Source organism: Doryrhamphus excisus, linkage group LG20 (assembly GCF_037039965.1).
Source record: "Doryrhamphus excisus strain RoL-2023G ecotype Guam linkage group LG20, RoL_Dexc_Guam_v1.1, whole genome shotgun sequence".
Classification (NCBI taxonomy): domain Eukaryota; kingdom Metazoa; phylum Chordata; class Actinopteri; order Syngnathiformes; family Syngnathidae; genus Doryrhamphus; species Doryrhamphus excisus.
In genome coordinates, this window is record NC_136376.1 from 13,889,673 (window position 1) to 13,907,701 (window position 18,029).

The window sequence follows — 18,029 nt, forward strand, 5'->3', positions numbered from 1 at the left end:
GTTAAAAGCAATAAAAGGCTAAAATGTCGAAGGTGAGTGAATACCTTTACAGGGTACCGTAAGTGTGCACAGAGGGTGTGTGTGTGTGTGTGTGTATTGCAGTGTTGGAGTGTCGGAGTGTCAGCTGAACGCACGTGGTGTTTCCCTGCAGGGCTTGTTGGGCAGACAGAGCACAGGAGGTCGCTGATGCGTCATGAACTGACACCAGAGTTAGTGGTGGCAACAGACGGGAGATAAGAATCCACAAGATTGCCTGAGGGGTAACCGATGTTGGGAACCATTTCCTGGATTTCCCTTTTGACATTGATAGGTGGATGAGATGCTGCTTAAAGCTGTCCAGCAGATTGCCACCTGGGGATTGATGGATCCACAAAGAAAGTTTCCTCCCTCCCTTGTTTCCAGGTTAGATATCCTCCTCGAGGGTTGCTTCTGGACAGCTTCTTACAGAGACAGAAGGTCAGTGTATCTCATTCTGTCTGTTTCCATTGTAATCCGCCGTTCAGAAGCATCCACCCCCCTCTTTTCTTTGGTTTACTTATGCAGGAGCAGCCTTCGTCCAACTTCACAGAATACCAAAAGGAGGACCAGAAGTGAACCTGATGAAATGCTGAACTCTGACCCCCATTCTGGTCTGGAAACCCACAAAGGTATGTATAGTACAGACACCTACCCGACTTGATGTTGCTCGTGCAGCAAGTGAGCCCCATCCTCAATGTGATCATGTTTACAGTAGACAATAAAAACTGTGTTCAGATGTTAATAATAATAATAATAATAATAACACTACTAAGCATTTCCACACTGACTGCGAAATGCTGTGAATTTATTTTTATTATATTATTATTTTTATAGTTTTTACATTAACAGGAAATCGACTTAACCAAATTCCCTTCAACTTTAAGGGATGGGCAAAATAATACATTTGATAATAGGTATTGATAAATCTGAACAGGAGTATAAAAACACCAATTGTATGTACGTATCTATAGAATAGAAAATACAAACAAAATGTACATGATACAGTCCCTCGTTGCTCCCTTTTGGATATTAATTAATAAACGATTTTGTGGTCGAGTATGGTCTATTAGTACTAGGGCTGTCAAATAATGACAATTTGTAATCAGGTTAATCACAGATTTTAAACTAATTAATCATGATTAATCACCACTAAGAACTTTGTCTGAAATATGTCCGTTTTTACTGTATCAATGAATAGAAAGATAAATGATGATACATATTTGTATGTATTAAGAGCTCCAAATAAGCTAAAAAAAAAAAAAGCTAGCACACAAGTCTAAGAATACATTTGTCTGATACTAGTTTCTTGAATAGTTGAATCCCATGTACTTTAAACTTTTATTATTATGAGCAAATAGGATTTTGGTCACAGACATCACATAGTTGAAGGAAAATGGCGTTTTTTTCAGTGTCATTTCAGCATACTTAAAATGTAGCAAATTGTACGTCTGAATGAGCCCTTGAGGCGCCAGAGTTTTGATAATAGTATTTGAAATATGTTGAAAATGATTATCGATAAAGGCATATTGTAAATGACAAAAAAGAGGCAAAGTTAGTATAGTCACTCACCTAATGTGCACATTGTGACATCTCATCATCATCATGATTATTTACAGTGGGTCTTGAACGCCACTCCGTCTTCTCCTTCATTAGTAGTCTATTTTCCTAACGCGTATTCTGCCATATTCTGTATGGAGGACCAAAACTGCCAAAATAATAAATAAATAAATAAATAAATAAAAGTGGAAATAAAAACAAAAATGAAAAAATCAAAAAATTAAATACAAAAAATAAATATAAATGGAAATAAAAACAAAAATAAAAAAATATATACATAAATAAAAAATAAAAGCAAAAATAAATACAAAAATGAAAAACAAGATTCAAAAATTAAAAATAAATACAAAAATAAATGTAGAAATAAATACAAAAATAAGTCCTAAGTGTGTCTTGGGTTGAACTGTTCGCCTATTGGTTGATCGACATGTGAGTGCGAAAATCGACTAGGTATGCCTGCAAACGGCCACAGCAAGAGGAAGTATACAGGGAGAAAAGTATACATTTACCAGGACAATAATGGCGGGGTCCACCAGGAAGTCGGTGTCCGAGCTTCTCAGGGACGCTGCCAATCGTTTGGATGATTTGGAACGTGGTAAGTATGAAACAGCTGATGTGTTACGCTTTTACTTTCGCACTCACATGTCGATCAACCAATAGGCGAACAGTTCAACCCAAGACACACTTAGGACCGCCCCCTCATTTGAATAGTTTTTCAAGCTGACATTGTCTGCAGCATGAAATAAATACATATGAGAGCAGAGTGCTTTTATTTATTTATTGATATGTAATTCTATTTATATATTTGTTTTTGTATTTATTTCTACATTTATTTTTGTATTTATTTTTAATTTTTGAATCTTGTTTTTTATTTTTGTATTTATTTTTGCTTTTATTTATGTATATATTTTTTTATTTTTGTTTTTATTTCCATTTATATTTATTTTTTGTATTTAATTTTTTGATTTTTTTTTCATTTTTGTTTTTATTTTCACTTTTATTTATTTATTTATTTATTAATTATTTTGGCAGTTTTGGTCCTCCATAATTCTGTCCCATCCCCGCTTCGTCCCCTCCCCACCTCCACTACTTTAGCGGTGTTTTCACTACTCCTGCTACGCCGTATGTTGTCTTTTAGGAGAATAGAAGCCGTGCGCTTCAGTGTAGCGGCACTTAAATCCCGGAAGTGAGTGATAAGAATATCCAACTCATGCTTTTCTTTATCTTCCTGTTTATTTACACAAACACATGCATTATTAAGCCGTTAGTGATGTTCGGAGTGTCCCTGAATGCATCTTGCGTTCTTGTACTGAGAATGGGAAAGAAAGGAAGAATGTGGTATGGAGATACATACAGTACATACAGTACAGTACATCTAATTGTACTACAGTGTGTGTTCAGGTCAGAATGACGTTATAAAACAGTGTCAGGCTCTGTGTGACTGTGAGGACGCTCCACAGTGCAAAAAAAATAATAACGTCATAATAAAATAAATTAATTAACACATTATTTCTGACATGACTAATTATTAGCCTGAATATACTGCAATACACATGATATTCTGGACATTAGAGGCGGCAGTAATTATCATGTAAAAAAAGTTGTCCTCCCATTCCGTGTGGAAGTGGTACGTTTTTGAAGTTAGCTTGCTAGCCAACCTTTTGATGGTTTTATCAATTTCGTTTTTTGACATGGTCTGTTGTTTACAAAGTGCTCCTGAAAAAAAGGACACAAGCACATAATAATAATAATAATAATAATAATAATAATAATAACAATAATAATAATAATAATAATAATAATAATATAACAATATTATAATTTATATATTAATAATAATTAATATAATAATTAATAATAATAATAATTAATATAATAATAATAATAATAATAATAATAATAATAATAATAATAATAATAATAATAATAATAATAATTATTATTATTATTATTATTATTAGATTATTGTAATTATTATTAGAGCTATTATGATTATTATACTTATTATATTAATGCTAATTATTATATCATTATATATAATATTATTGTTATATTTGCATATTTTACATAATAATAATATAATAATTATTATTTTAATTTTATTGTAATTATTAGAATATTTTATTATTTTTAAAATATTTAAATATAAATATTTTACAATTTTACAGATACAATAATACCAGGTGGACTGTTACGTGTAAAATATATAGTCTGCCCCCCCCCCCCCCCCCGTAAATTTTGTCATATCAATGCGGCCCGCGAGTCAAAAAGTTTGCTCACCCCTGATTTGGAGTCATCAATTAACCCAACATGCATGTTTTTGGAATGTGGGAGGCAACCGGAGTACCTGGAGAAAACCCACGCAAATTCCACACAGAGATGCCAAGCTGAGAATCGAACCCATGTCTTCCCGATTCAGTTTACTTTGACAAACACTATCATTACTGGAACCACCTGCCTTTTTTGGGCGCCTTTCATGTTGGCACAATTTATTTGTAACATTAAATCCCAGCTGACACCAGACATTTATTAAAAAAATAAACGGTTGTAGAAATGATGGCTTTGCGAGGGAAGCGATGCACTGGCAGCCCACGTCCATCACATCGGTGGATTGGGTAATCTCTTTCTTGTGGTCTGTAATTTCACCCCCTTTAGAGGCTAGGATTTTTTCCCCCACCGCTGACACGCATTTTCCATCTTCACAGCTCCTCTCGCACCTCTCAGCATAGAATGGCAATGTTGTCTTTTTTCATGATTATCAATTGTTTGACAGCTGAGGTTGCCTGCACGTGTGTGCAAAAGCACTGACACCACGGGATTTCAACACCTGATCCACCCACTCCTTCTTTTCATAGTCCATCCAGGATCAGCCACTTAAACAAAATATTCTTCATCTAGGCCTTCATAGCCTGCAGAGTATTAAACCAGATAAGAAACCCTCCAAGAATCCATCAACAGATTACTTTTTTCAATTAAAATTTCCGCTATTGTCTAAGACTTCTCCATATAAATACATTTGTATTTTACTTTTCATCCCATCCCAAAGAAGAAACACTAATGCAACCCTGCGGCTGCCACACCGATAAGATGAGGTCAACTTGAGCTCATAATTGACTTCAACAGTTTACTGCTGCAGCCCTCCAGGGCACTTTACACCACCACCATGAAGCACAAGCCTGGAAATAATCCACTCATGTCTCGACTTCAGATTGTGGAATGCTTCTGCTGCTTGGATTCTATCAAGGTTATGATTAGGAATACAATCACAAATACCGAATGACAGCACCGAGACCTCCATCGAGGTCAACTCAAATCATCCCTTTTTTCACCACAGCGCCATCTACTGGATGTGGTGTGTTACTTGCTGCACCATTGCTCAATAAGCACCTTATTCCAGAAGGTCCGACTCCATGCGAAACAGCTATGAGCGACTACATTTTTCACGATAAGAAATTATGATAATACGGCGGTCTAGTGGTTAGCGCGCAGACCTCACAGCTAGGAGACCAGGGTTCAATTCCACCCTCGGCCATCTCTGTGTGGAGTTTGCATGTTCTCCCCGTGCATGCGTGGGTTTTCTCCGGGTACTCCGGTTTCCTCCCACATTCCAAAAACATGCTAGGTTAATTAGCGACTCCAAATTGTCCATCGGTATGAATGTGAGTGTGAATGGTTGTTTGTCTATATGTGCCCTGTGATTGGCTGGCCACCAGTCCAGGGTGTACCCCGTCTTTCGCGCAAAGACAGCTGGGATAGGCTCCAGCACGCCCGCAAACCTTGTGAGGAAAAGCGGTAGAAAATGAATGAATGAATGAATGAATTATGATAATCCACTTAAGCCAAAAATTTTAACACAAAACACATTTTTATATTTTTACATACAGAGAACAATAGTGTTTTCTGTATGTTGTGTTTCTCACCTCAGTAACCCTAAAAAAAGCCAAGCAAAGTCACAAGTTCCAGCGTTTTTATAAAAAAAAGTTGAGAAACACTGTTCAATTAAAAAAAATAACTCATGGCAAAACAGGAAGGTGGTGGTCATTCTGTTTGCCACATTGTGTCTTTGGGAATAGTCACGTCTTCAGTGAAGGTAAAAGGACCCTTAAAGGCATAGTTTGGATTTTTTTTTACATGAAGTTGTATGAAATCCTCATCCTCATCAACAATGACCTTTCCTCACTTCGTCCCGTGACCCAACTTCTGGTCGTTTTTTTGTGTTTAATTAAGACAGTACTTCCGGCTAGCTGGTGGGGTCACTGAAAGGGGAACTGCACTTTTTTTGTATTTTGCCCATCATTCACAATGCTTATGTGAAACATGAACACATATTTCTTTCCCTTTTCTGTGCATTACAACACGAAAAAGCAAGTTAATATGAGCTAGCTAACAACAGATGGCATGGGAAATACTGTACCGAGTCTGACGATGCCCCGAGAAAAGAAGTTTTGACTTTAGACTTTTGAGGTGTATTGGTATTGGCCTTTATTTCAATGCGATATCAAGAAATCATTTAAAAACTCTTTTTTCCTCCCTCCCTACTGCCAGCCGACACTTTTATCCCGAGCATTCCTTCACCCACGGCACCATCACCACAGCCCGCGTTAGTGGCAGAGCCAGTCTCAGCCAGAGCGAAGAGGAAAGTTTTCCCAAGTGGAAAACGTTCTTAGAGCAACTTTTTAGCGTCATCTTAGAGCAAATACAAATGTCAAGGTAAACGCAGAAAACGCTCTCAAAATTGTAAGAAAGAAAACATCCCAGTGTGGTACATCTGACAAGTACCACTACAAGTACCACTACAGTGAGCAGCAGAATAATGTAAGGGCAGAGTAAACATTAGCGTAGTACCTCTCGATATGCATGTGGCATATTTGAAAGAAGTCTGCTGGTAATGCTGATAAAGATGCTTTTTCCACTTTTCTGACCTATAAATGTAGTTAGAATGTTGTATTCTTCTGTTAAATGATGCCAAAGGTTCATAAAATGAAGTTTGCGCATTTGGAAGTGAGCCCTAAAAACGTTTGGGATGCCTCAAAACGCTCAGTTTCAGAAGGTGTGGTAAAACTGCCCCTTTGTGATGTCACAGAGGAGCGGACTTCCTTATATGGGCGTAGCTGTACGGCAGATAATCTCTCTGCCCTCCCCCAAGGTCTGTTTCCCCCGCCCTTCCTCAAGCTCACCTTTTCTATTTACTTGCTAGCAATGGCTCGTAAGGGAACACCACATTTGTTTACAATTCCTAAAGACGCCACCATCAGACACAAGTGGTTGGAGTTCCTGATTCCCTACTAGCAAAAGAAATGCATTTTAATCTGTCATCAGCATTTCACACTGGACTGTTTTGTAAACATGGGACAGTATGCAGCTGGACTAGCCGATGTAGCAAAAGGTTCATGACTACATGAAAAAAAGCTACATGAAAAAAAAACAACCAAAAAAAAAACCTTAAACTGTGTTAGGAAAGCAGGAAGTGAACAAATGTAACAGTTACTGATTGTAAAAGTACCAGATGGAGGGGTAGGATTTAATAAGTTTTGCTTCTTCCTACTCCTTTTGGACATGTGGAACTGGGAACTGATTATGGGATGCACTCAATTGTAATCTGATGCATGTTCAAATGAAATCAAACCATTACCATTACCATTACCAAAAGCGCTTGTCTGTGTAGCATTATAGAATGTGCATACAGGGAGCGGGGTTGCGTTTTTATATCTTTACAACACACAGAAAAGAGAAAGACATACAGTATATGTTCATGTGTCTCATAAAGATTCCCAAAAAGTGTTTTCCTTTCAACCTTGAACCATCATGTGCAGAATAGACGTGTTTTTGTGTCGGCTGTGAATTAGAAGTTGTCCCAGTCGATTCCAGCAGCTCAGATGTGAAAGGAAATAAACAACAAAAAACATTTCATTAGGGATCTTGGTGATGCTGAACCTGACACTTCCATCACAGGCGCTGTCGTCTGGGGCGTTTATCTGACATGTCATTGCGCTGACCTCAGAAAGGGGTGCACGGATGAAAAGAAGTGGGAACAAAACATCGAGGCCTGCGGTGCCTTCATTGTCCACCGTGTGTACGCCGCGTGCAAGCTAATGGGACTTTCGTGATCGTGGCGCTCTCACCTGAAATAATGACTTGGATTTCATTTGCATTGTGAAGAGGCTTTGGAGGATGATCAATGAGGTGCCGGTGAATGAGGTGGAAATCTCATACAGAAAAGTGAAGGACGATGCATGTGGTAAACAAGCGCGGGGAAGAGACTTATTTTCAGCGGCATGTCAGCCACAGTTAGGAGGACATCGTGAGAGGACAAACTGGTTTGTGCTGCTGAAAAAGCAAACTTCTGAAATATCTCTATCCATCTGTTTTCTATGCCGCTTATCCTCACCAAGGTCGCTGGCATGCCGGAGCCTATCCCGGCGGAGGTGGGGTATAGACAAACAACCATTCACACTCACATTCATACCTATGGACAATTTGGAGTCACCAATTAACCTAGCATGTTTTTGGAATGTGGGAGGAAACCGGAGTACCCGGAGAAAACCCACGCATGCATGGGGAGAACATGCAAACTCCACACAGAGATGGCCGAGGGTGGAATTGAACTCGGGTCTCCTAGCTGTGAGGTGATCCATTTTCTACCGCTTATCCTCACGAGGGTCGCAAGCATGCTGGAGCCTATCCCAGCTGTCTTCGAGCAAGAGGCGGGGTACACCCTGGACTGGTGGCCAGCCAATCACAGGGCACATATAGTCAAACAACCATTCACACTCACATTCATACCTATGGACAATTTGGAGTCACCAATTAACCTAGCATGTTTTTGGAATGTGGGAGGAAACCGGAGTACCCGGAGAAAACCCACGCATGCACGGGGAGAACATGCAAACTCCACATAGACATGGCCGAGGGTGGAATTGAACTCGGGTCTCCTAGCTGTGAGGTGATCCATTTTCTACCGCTTTCTACGAGGGTCGCAAGCATGCTGGAGCCTATCCCAGCTGTCTTCGAGCAAGAGGCGGGGTACACCATGGACTGGTGGCTAGCCAATCACAGGACACATACAGTCAAACAACCATTCACACTCACATTCATACCTATGGACAATTTGGAGTCGCTAATTAACCTAGCATGTTTTTGGAATGTGGGAGGAAACCGGAGTACCCGGAGAAAACCCACGCATGCACGGGGAGAACATGCAAACTCCACACAGACATGGCCGAGGGTGGAATTGAACTCGGGTCTCCTAGCTGTGAGGTGATCCATTTTCTACCGCTTTCTACGAGGGTCGCAAGCATGCTGGAGCCTATCCCAGCTGTCTTCGAGCAAGAGGCGGGGTACACCCTGGACTGGTGGCTAGCCAATCACAGGACACATATAGTCAAACAACCATTCACACTCACATTCATACCTATGGACAATTTGGAGTGGCCAATCAACCTAGCATGTTTTTGGAATGTGGAGGTGGAATCAGGTGTTGTCACAGCAACGATGCCGGTTTTCGCCAAAGCTCGGACATCAGTTAAAGCAGATACAATCTCCACAATCTGCCTCCATATTCGCCGCCTCTCACGGCGCTCGCAGCTTCACTTTGAACGCCCTGTTTACGCCAATGTCTAGCAGCTGGAGTTCTTTTGTTAATGAATGATGGCAATCTCCAAATGAATTTGCGTCACTTGGTTTTTCACAGTAGTGAAGAAATGGGGCAATGTTGTTTTGCAGAATACCGCTAGTATGCCTACCGGAGGCCTGGCGGACGTTGTGGCTTACGTAATGTTCTCTGATTGGTTTGCCGCTGGCACGTCATTTTCTGACAGTCAAGTGGAGCAAGAACCAAAGCACCACAACAACATTTTGACACATTTTGGAACTCAAGGCATTCAAAAGTGCATCGTAGATTTTGGAGAAAATTAACATAGACATAGACTTTCTTTATTGTCTTTGCACAATAACACAGCAGTGAAATTGCCAATGAAATGTCGTTGCCTGGCTCCCCTGTAATAATAAATAATAAATAATAATGTGGAGAATAAATAGATGACATCAAATATGAACAACAATGTACACCGTAAACAGTAATTTGTACAAATAATTTAGAATTGGTTGTGCGTGTGGGCAGGTAGAGGGGCTTATTTGGCTTTCAAGTGTGCCTTATATTAAGGAAAATATGTTATCTTAAATTTACATCAAAAAGTCACACCTCAGAACAAAAATGTCAAGTCAGCAATACAGTGTAATGGTTTTCATCAACACCCCGCAACATTCCCTATGCATGAAAAACTGTTATATTATAAGTAGCTCTCGCCGATTAGTTTATCCACACAACCTGTCAAAACTCATCATAGTTGCAAAAATAGCTCTAATTAGCTGCAGGGGGAATCTTTCAGATAGGAGTTAATTTACGGTAGCGTGCAACTTGAATGTGCAGCCCAAGTTAAACACCTTCACCCTCCGTCAACTGGCTTAGATCCCGGCTTGCTGTCACTGGGGGAAATGGAAAAATCATCAAAACCCCGTCAAGGATTCGGCACACCGTTTTTAGAGTTAAAGCTTTTTGTGCTATTTAAAAATATATACTGTATCTAAGCTCTTATTTTAGATTGCAGCTCATCATGTATCTATGTAAGCACTGCTGCGTTAGCCCAGGTAGATCCTTACTACCTTTTTCAGCACTGGAGATTTGAGAACACTCTGACCCACTTTAGTGGCTTTGTGTTTCTAATATTCACATCAGGAGTTATGGGGGGGGGGGGGTCTGGAATAGGAATAATTATACAAGCCAGAATTAGGCTGAAACATGAAAGCACGAGTGTTTGAGTCGATTTAAAAAGTCACACTACGTTTTACCATCGTTATTAAGTTGTGACCCTCTTCTCCAACAATACTGTGTTATTTAAGACTGTATTATTAGCTCATAACATGCTAATCATGGAGGTGAGGTGATGACTTTGGGGCGGGGTGGACCTCTTGGCAGCCACTGCAGAGTAAGTCTCCAAAATGACAACACTCATATGAGATTGTAAGGAAGTTGAACAAATTGTTCATTGTTCTGTTCTCCGAATTCCAAAATAAATTGGATTTTTTTCAGAAAATGAAAGAATGCGGGCGGCACGGCGGTCAAGTGGTTAGCGCACAGACCTCACAACTAGGAGACCTGGGTTCAATTCCACCCTCGGCCATCTCTGTGTGGAGTTTGCATGTTCTCCCCGTGCATGCGTGGGTTTTCTCCGGGTACTCCGGTTTCCTCCCACATTCCAAAAACATGCTAGGTTAATTAGCCACTCCAAATTGTCCATAGGTATGAATGTGAGTGTGAATGGTTGTTTGTCTATATGTGCCCTGTGATTGGCTGGCCACCAGTCCAGGGTGTACACCACCTCTCGCCTGAAGACAGCTGGGACAGGCGACCCTCGTGAGGAAAAGCGGTAGAAAATGAATGAAGAAACGAATGAATGAATGTTTCTGCAAAGACAGTCAAGGACCTGACCAATGGCGACAAACAGATTGGCTAAAACGGTATTGAGAAAATAATACTGATAAATGGATATGTGAACTCTGATGGGCTTTTTATGTGGAAGTTTGCTATGTTTGGTTGTATGTATATTACGGGGACCACTCAGAAAGACTTACAGTGTGCACACTGCGCCATTGTGAGTTCTGAGTTTTGTTGTTGGACCAGGTAAAGAAAAAAAAAAGACAACAACTTTACAAAGTTTATAAGCTGTGTAAGGTTAATGGAAGCCGTTTTGATGGCAAAGTTTGCCGACCCCTGGTTGAGTTTGTACTGTAGATGCGGCAAGACTATTATAACATTTAGCCTTCAATCCACTCTTTATGAATCCTGCAGGCAGATTGTGTCAACACACACATGTGACATCCTCCATGATGCTCTAGCTTGAGATGTGGCCTACAGAGCCAGGGACAATCAACTTGTCCTTGAGCTCCAGATGGAAAGAAAATGACCTCCTTCGCCTTGCTCTTTTTTCAAACAAACACATTTTCCTTTCTCGTTAGGAACAAAATAGGTGTGTTTATTTGAGGATGTGCCATGAGCGTTATCACAAAAGATCAACAAGCCATCATTTATTTGTTTGCACGCGCGCTGCATGCATTAGCAAGTATACGGAATGTTTGGTGTACGTGAGGACGCTTCCTGCTTGCTTGGCCAATTTAAACACATACGGAGATGATATCATTACTTACGCCCCTGCACTATGCTGCACAAACTAGTGTTTTGCAACCTTCGGAGTTTACTTGTTCATATTAATATTTAACATTCTATTTCTGTGTCACTGTCAACCACTGCAAGGTTTTCATTTATTTATTTTAGTTTATTCCGTGACTAAAATACACAGAGGCAATAGTTGGACAAAACACTGAGCTCATTCTTACAGATGGAAGACCAGCTAGGTCAGTAAAACAGGTAAATTGATTAAAAAAAAAAAAAGTTACAAACCCTTAGTATGTTTTTCTATGGCTGTTCCGAGGTCATAAAACATACTGTACATACAGTAATTGCAGAGAAAATGCAACAAAAGTTATAGCAACTCAAGGAGCAAGCACTACTTGAGCAATACCAGAATGAAGAATTTGTTGTAAATCCTTCATATTTTGTTTGGGATGACAGAAATGTAATATTATTACTGTCAAATCTGTTTTTTTTTATAATTCACTTCTCTTTGAAAATGTAATTTTGGTGTTAGTACATCCTCTCCTTTTCATAATAAACCAGTCCGTTTTCACTGAATCGTTCTGCAAAATCTGGTTCCCACACAAAGCGACCTACGTATCGCTGACTCGCTCTTTGTGCATTTTTAAAAATTGAGTACCACTGTTTCATAACCCGCCATGGGGCCAAAGGCAGTTGTGACCGCTATCAATTTGATAAAGGTAAGACAAACTATAGAATTTGATATTATAATTTGGTCTGTATATTTTTCTGTATATTCAACACTATATTGACACGCTTACTCACACATGAGTATGTCCAGTACGTATAACTCATACCTATCCATAATGCTCACATACATTGTAGAAATCCTCCCCCTGAGGACTCTACGTGGGTTTCGAGTGGATAAGAATATCTTAAAGAACCAAATTATAGAATGAGAACCAGATTATTTATTCCTGGTAACAATACCTAATACAGACGTCCGAGTTTATCTGCAGTCCCTGTATGCCTACAAGTAAGCGGGTCTTATTACAGCGCAGCTGCAAAAAAGCACCCTTCCTTTCCCTTTTCTACCTTTTATACACTCAAGATTGTGTAAGAGTCCCTGTATGCCTACAAGTAAGCGGGTCTTATTACAGCGCAGCTGCAAAAAAGCACCCATCCTTTCCCTTTTCTACCTTTTATACACTCAAGATTGTGTAAGAGGCTGGATTTCTGGACCAATTAGCTTTCGTCACCGCCCTTGCTTGAACCGCTTTCATGGTGTTTCTGCTTTCGTTTGTTCGCTGGGGCATCAAGGCATCTTTCCTTTGCAGGGGCATCAAGGCATCTTTCCTTTGTTCACAGGGGCATCAAGGCATCTGGAACATTCTGCTTTATGTATTTGTGAGACTATGTGTTTGTTTTAGCTTTTATCTTTAGCTAGCAAAATTGAGCAAATACCTTCAACATGTACTGTATACTCTACATATGGATGTAGAACTAGTACAATCCCTCACCAACGTCACGATTTGAATTTCCTACTCCATGTGCATAACTTTTGGTGAAAATTGGTGCTGTAGAATCAAAGTGACTTGGCTTAACACTGCAAGAAAAAACATGGAAGTACCAGTACACCGCCAGTCTGTATTTCAAACCTTCAAAGAGCTGATTACTTTTCTTTCTTCAGGGCTGAGACTGAGAACACAAGGAACAATCACCAAAGGCATCAAGGTTTGTGACTTGTTTTATTGTATCTGGGCTGTACTTGTACCAACAGGTACTTCTATTTGGGCTGCATGACGGATACATGTGCTCAAATGTAAAGTTTTATAGTCAAGGGCAATGGAAACATGGCTACTCAATGGAATCCCCAAAAGTATCATGTGCATGGGCGTACCTGAGGTGGACAGACAGGTTACACCTATACAAAATATACAAAAAGTTCCAGTATTTTATTGTCATAATAAAAACCTTGCTTCACAAAACCTATTTTACAATATTTGGACTTTTCTAGAAGGTAGTTTTGATGAAGTCAACGTCAAAGGTAGCCACAGACCACATTGAGTTTCCTAGGGACCAACAGTGCTTTCAAGCCTGGCTAGCTGGTGTTGACAAGCCACTGTCAATCAATCAAAGTCAATCTCTTTCTTATAATATAATGGTTTGCACCAAAACAAAATAGTCCAAACAACCTGAGATGTGCAGAAAAACAATCGGTGACATCGCAGAGGCTCAGCCCACTTCTTCTACGCTGCGTTCTTGGCCGAGGGCTGTGTACCGTATAAGACACACAGAGTGGCTCTTTGAAGGATAAAGAAATGTGATGACAGCTGCAAAGTCTTTAAGCACCTTAGACTCCAGTGTTTCTGCAAAACAAGACAAATGCACACGGAGTCCAATGAGCCTTTTCTGGAAAACCGTGCATGTTTCATCAGTTGTGTACACAACCTTCCTGTAAAACTGCACCATGGCTGCCAACAACGGCGTTTAGCAAAGGATGCATGCATAACTCTAAACAACAATAATACTGCATAACAGTAATAACTGATTACGTTCATATACCGAAGGCCCGCAATAACAGGAGTTTGATAACAGCTCACGTAGAATAGGAGCAGCGCTACGTCTACAATATAGAAAACTTCTACTTTCCTGTACATTTTCTGGAAAACAATATTGGATTCTTACCATGGTGTTGATTGGACCAATGACAGGAGCTGAACCCGTCACATGGAGCAGATTCTGTTAGACGTTGCACTGAAAGAAATAAACATAATTAGTAATAGTTAGATAACGATGTCACGTCTCTAAGAATAACATGGAATAGCATGTATGTAAGCATAGGAGGTTAGGGGTGGAGGTCTGCATCGTTTACTCTTTCGCCCATAAATATATGATCATTATGTACATTTCATACATATGTAAGATTTCAGCAACACTGAATGAAAAATACAACAAAAAAAGTTGTTAAATGTTATAATATTTTTAGAACATTTTTTGAGAAAATGCTTAAGGGGCCATCATTTTCACGAGCGTACAAACCGTACGAAGGGGGAGGGGGTTAAGACATCAACGTACGTTTTTTTGAAAACCAGAATGATGGTTTGTTCGAACCGCGGGACGCAGTCAAATTTTAGCGCGAATAGACTGGTCCCCTGTCGTCGTATGCTAGCGTGAGAGCATACCAGTCCATGTAGCTCTGCGTGCTTCGCATTCCAACACAACAATCAAACAATGGCCGACCCCGGTGATTTCGATTACCTATTTTCGTTCATCAAAAAGAGAATTACTGCCATTCATCGCTCACCGAGCAATGCATACGAACAATACATCAATGTTTACTGCTTTGTGCGTTCGGAAAGAAAGCGGAAGGACGCTGTAGCGGCTGGCCAGGCGACTTGGAAAGGTTCCAAATCGAAGGAATCGAGCAGGGCGGATTTGTTCCGAAGTGCCGTTGCGAAAATGGAGAAGATCAAAACTAAACCGACCATCTTGAATCTATTCGCCAGCTCTGTGTTTATTTTCTATATTTGGGCATGGACCTGGCTGTGATTGCCATTTTCTGAATGACTCTGTGGTGGTGAATTTGACTTTGTGGACAGTGCAGTAACAATCAATGTGATTTTCACTTCCTGTGATACACTGACTAGACTATAGGTGTGATTGTTAAGCCTTTTCAAAACAGTTGTGGCATCTTTATTGCGTACTTTGAGTTCAAGGGTTGTGTCCATCATTTCAAAGAAGATTTTATCTCCTCAGGCTTTTGGAAACCAGGGGCAACTCTTCTGCTCCTTGAGTAATCATGTGTGTATACAAGAAGTATTCCCTTGTTTAAAAAATCCTGTGGAAAACAGTTGTTGCATCAGGACGTTTCTACATGTATCATTTGATAGAAAGAACAATACAAAAAGACCAAATTTGTAATACATTTGGATTTTCTTGAAAGAAAAATACAGTAAACCTCGGATATATCGGATTCAATTGTTCCCACTGGTTTTGTCCGATATAAGCGAAATCCGTTATATGCGTATACCGGAAAATGTCCGCCACATTCATTACACGGACACACAATACCATGGGGGAACTTTCTTTGATCCATGTTCACAGCCAAAGCTGAAGATTATAACATCTTTGTATGAATTACAGACATGTACATGAGCATGTACAACAAAATAAAAAAAAATTCCCAAATCTGTAGAAATGCCTTCTTGTTGCTATTAGCGAGGTTTAGAAACCAAACGATAAACGTAAACGATAATGACGTCACAGGCTATTGACAAGTCGGCAAGTTCCCATACATTTCAATAGCATGTGACGTCATTATCGTTTGCACTTACGTTTATCGTTTTTTTATCATTTTTTTTTTATTTCGTTGTACATGCTCATGTACATGTCTGTAATTCATACAAAGATGTTATAATCTTCAGCTTTGGCTGTGAACATGGATCAAAGATGGATCAAAGGCCACGATGCGGCCATCCGATATATGCGAGGGAAATTGGAACGGGACTGGAGATTTTGTCCGAAATAGGTGAAATCCGTTATAAAAAATCTGATATATGCAATGAATTTTTATTGGAAATGCATTACAGAAAAATTGGTTCTTTTTTATCTGTCCGTTGTGAACGAATTTCCGATATATCCGAGGTTTACTGTACAAAAAAGAGGCATTTGATATAATTTTTTATCTTGTTCGTGTTCAATACAATGTTGATGGGCAGTGACTGATTGACCAGAGTCCCAAAATACAGCCAGAGAACACTATTGGATTGGATATGTTCGAATTGCATGGCTGTATTGGGTCAGTTGGTCATGGACCTATCAACATTTTTCATTTGTACTCTTTTTAGGGGGGGGGGGTTGCTCAAAAGAGTACTCTTTGTACTCTTGTGAAAATGTTGAAAATTATGGATGGCCCCTTAGTAAGTACAGAAATAGTCATATTTATTTTCTACATAAATTAAACGTAGACTCAATGTAGACTTTTTACTTACAAAAAGTTTTTTTTTCTTAAAAATATCCATCCATTCATTTTCTATACCGCTTATCCTCACTAGGGTTGTGGGCGTGCTGGAGCCTATCCCAGCTGTCTTTGGGCGATATCCAGGGGCAAACAATAGACAAACAACCATTCACACTCACATTCATACCTATAAAAATATGGACAGATGCCCGCGGGGGGGAATCGAACCTGGGTCTACTAACTGTGTGGACTGCAGTCTAACCACTCCGGCGCTGTGCAGCCTTAAAAAATATTATATTACCAAAGAAAACAAATTCATTTCATTTCAAGTTTGCAACTTTATTATTGTAGTATAATTTTATTTTTTCTATTTTCAGTGCGGTACTAATACTTCAATACTTCATGAACATGATAGGTGAAAGCTGTGACACGTTAGTGAGAGTTTCATTCATTTATTATTAACTAAAAATCATGTACTGTATGTCATATCTGTCTATCTACCAATCATATATCATAACAACAACATGTGGTGGAAGGTATGCAATAACTAATTTTTTCCAACGTAATATATGTGCACTGGAACCATTGGTATATATAGTATATACAGTATATACTGTTTCCCTAATGTTGTTTATTTGATCCATCGGGACTGGCTGCTTTAGCATTGCTCCTAAACACACCGCACACCACTACACTACAATTGATTGATTGGTGTTAATTGCCTCCAGTCAAATTGCAGTTGCGGAAAGTGTATGTTTATTCGTCCTGTTTCCACCACTACTTTATTGCAAGCCTGTGTTTTATTGTTTTTTAATGGGCTGTCAAGAGTTGTAAAAACTGCTCTTTGCAGTCGTTGCAGGAAGTTAAAAATGAGCTGAAAGTGTGCAGAAATGTTGCAACCTACATTTCAGCAAAAGGGTTAGGTCGCTTGTAAAGTAGCTGATAACACGCAGCTTGAAAGCACATGCTATATTTCCACTTGTAATGAATCCAAATAAACACGAAAGCCACTGGAAAATGACAATACATGAAGCAAACCCAATAACGTATGCTTGCATGCAACATATTACAGACTCTGTTAAATATGAATTCTCTCACCTGATTTATGCCTCTTTGTCGTGAGAACTACCGTGCTTTTCAACCTAAAAAAAAACAAAAAAGATTTAGATTTTATTTTGCAAAAGTAAAATCAAAGGTGCATGCATTAAAGAAGTCATTGCATTTCATCACTGTGAAAAAAGTAAACCAACTCAAGGCAAGTGTGCTGAAATTTAGTATTAACGTATTATCTTAATTCATGTGAAGTTTAGAACATCAGTTTAGTGTTGTTTATCGTCATTT

At 39.4% G+C, this 18,029-nt stretch overlaps 1 protein-coding gene and 1 long non-coding RNA gene across 3 annotated transcripts in view; one reads left to right on the plus strand and one right to left on the minus strand.

Annotated features, from left to right (window-relative positions):
- The first annotated feature begins 569 nt into the window (after positions 1-569).
- LOC144894469 (uncharacterized) overlaps positions 570-18,029 on the plus strand; it is a 36,489-nt gene continuing 19,029 nt past the window's right edge. Inside the window, exons 1-2 of the long non-coding RNA XR_013625081.1 lie at positions 570-647; positions 13,416-13,459. This is a non-coding gene — a long non-coding RNA (uncharacterized LOC144894469). The remainder of the gene's footprint in view (positions 648-13,415; positions 13,460-18,029) is intronic.
- khdrbs2 (KH domain containing, RNA binding, signal transduction associated 2) overlaps positions 13,337-18,029 on the minus strand; it is a 70,638-nt gene continuing 65,945 nt past the window's right edge. For both annotated transcript variants that reach the window (XR_009120386.2, XR_009120385.2), the window contains exons 10-12: positions 17,787-17,830; positions 14,414-14,482; positions 13,337-14,094 (exon numbers count right to left, since the gene is read on the minus strand). The gene's annotated coding sequence lies outside the window, so the exon portion shown is untranslated. The remainder of the gene's footprint in view (positions 14,095-14,413; positions 14,483-17,786; positions 17,831-18,029) is intronic.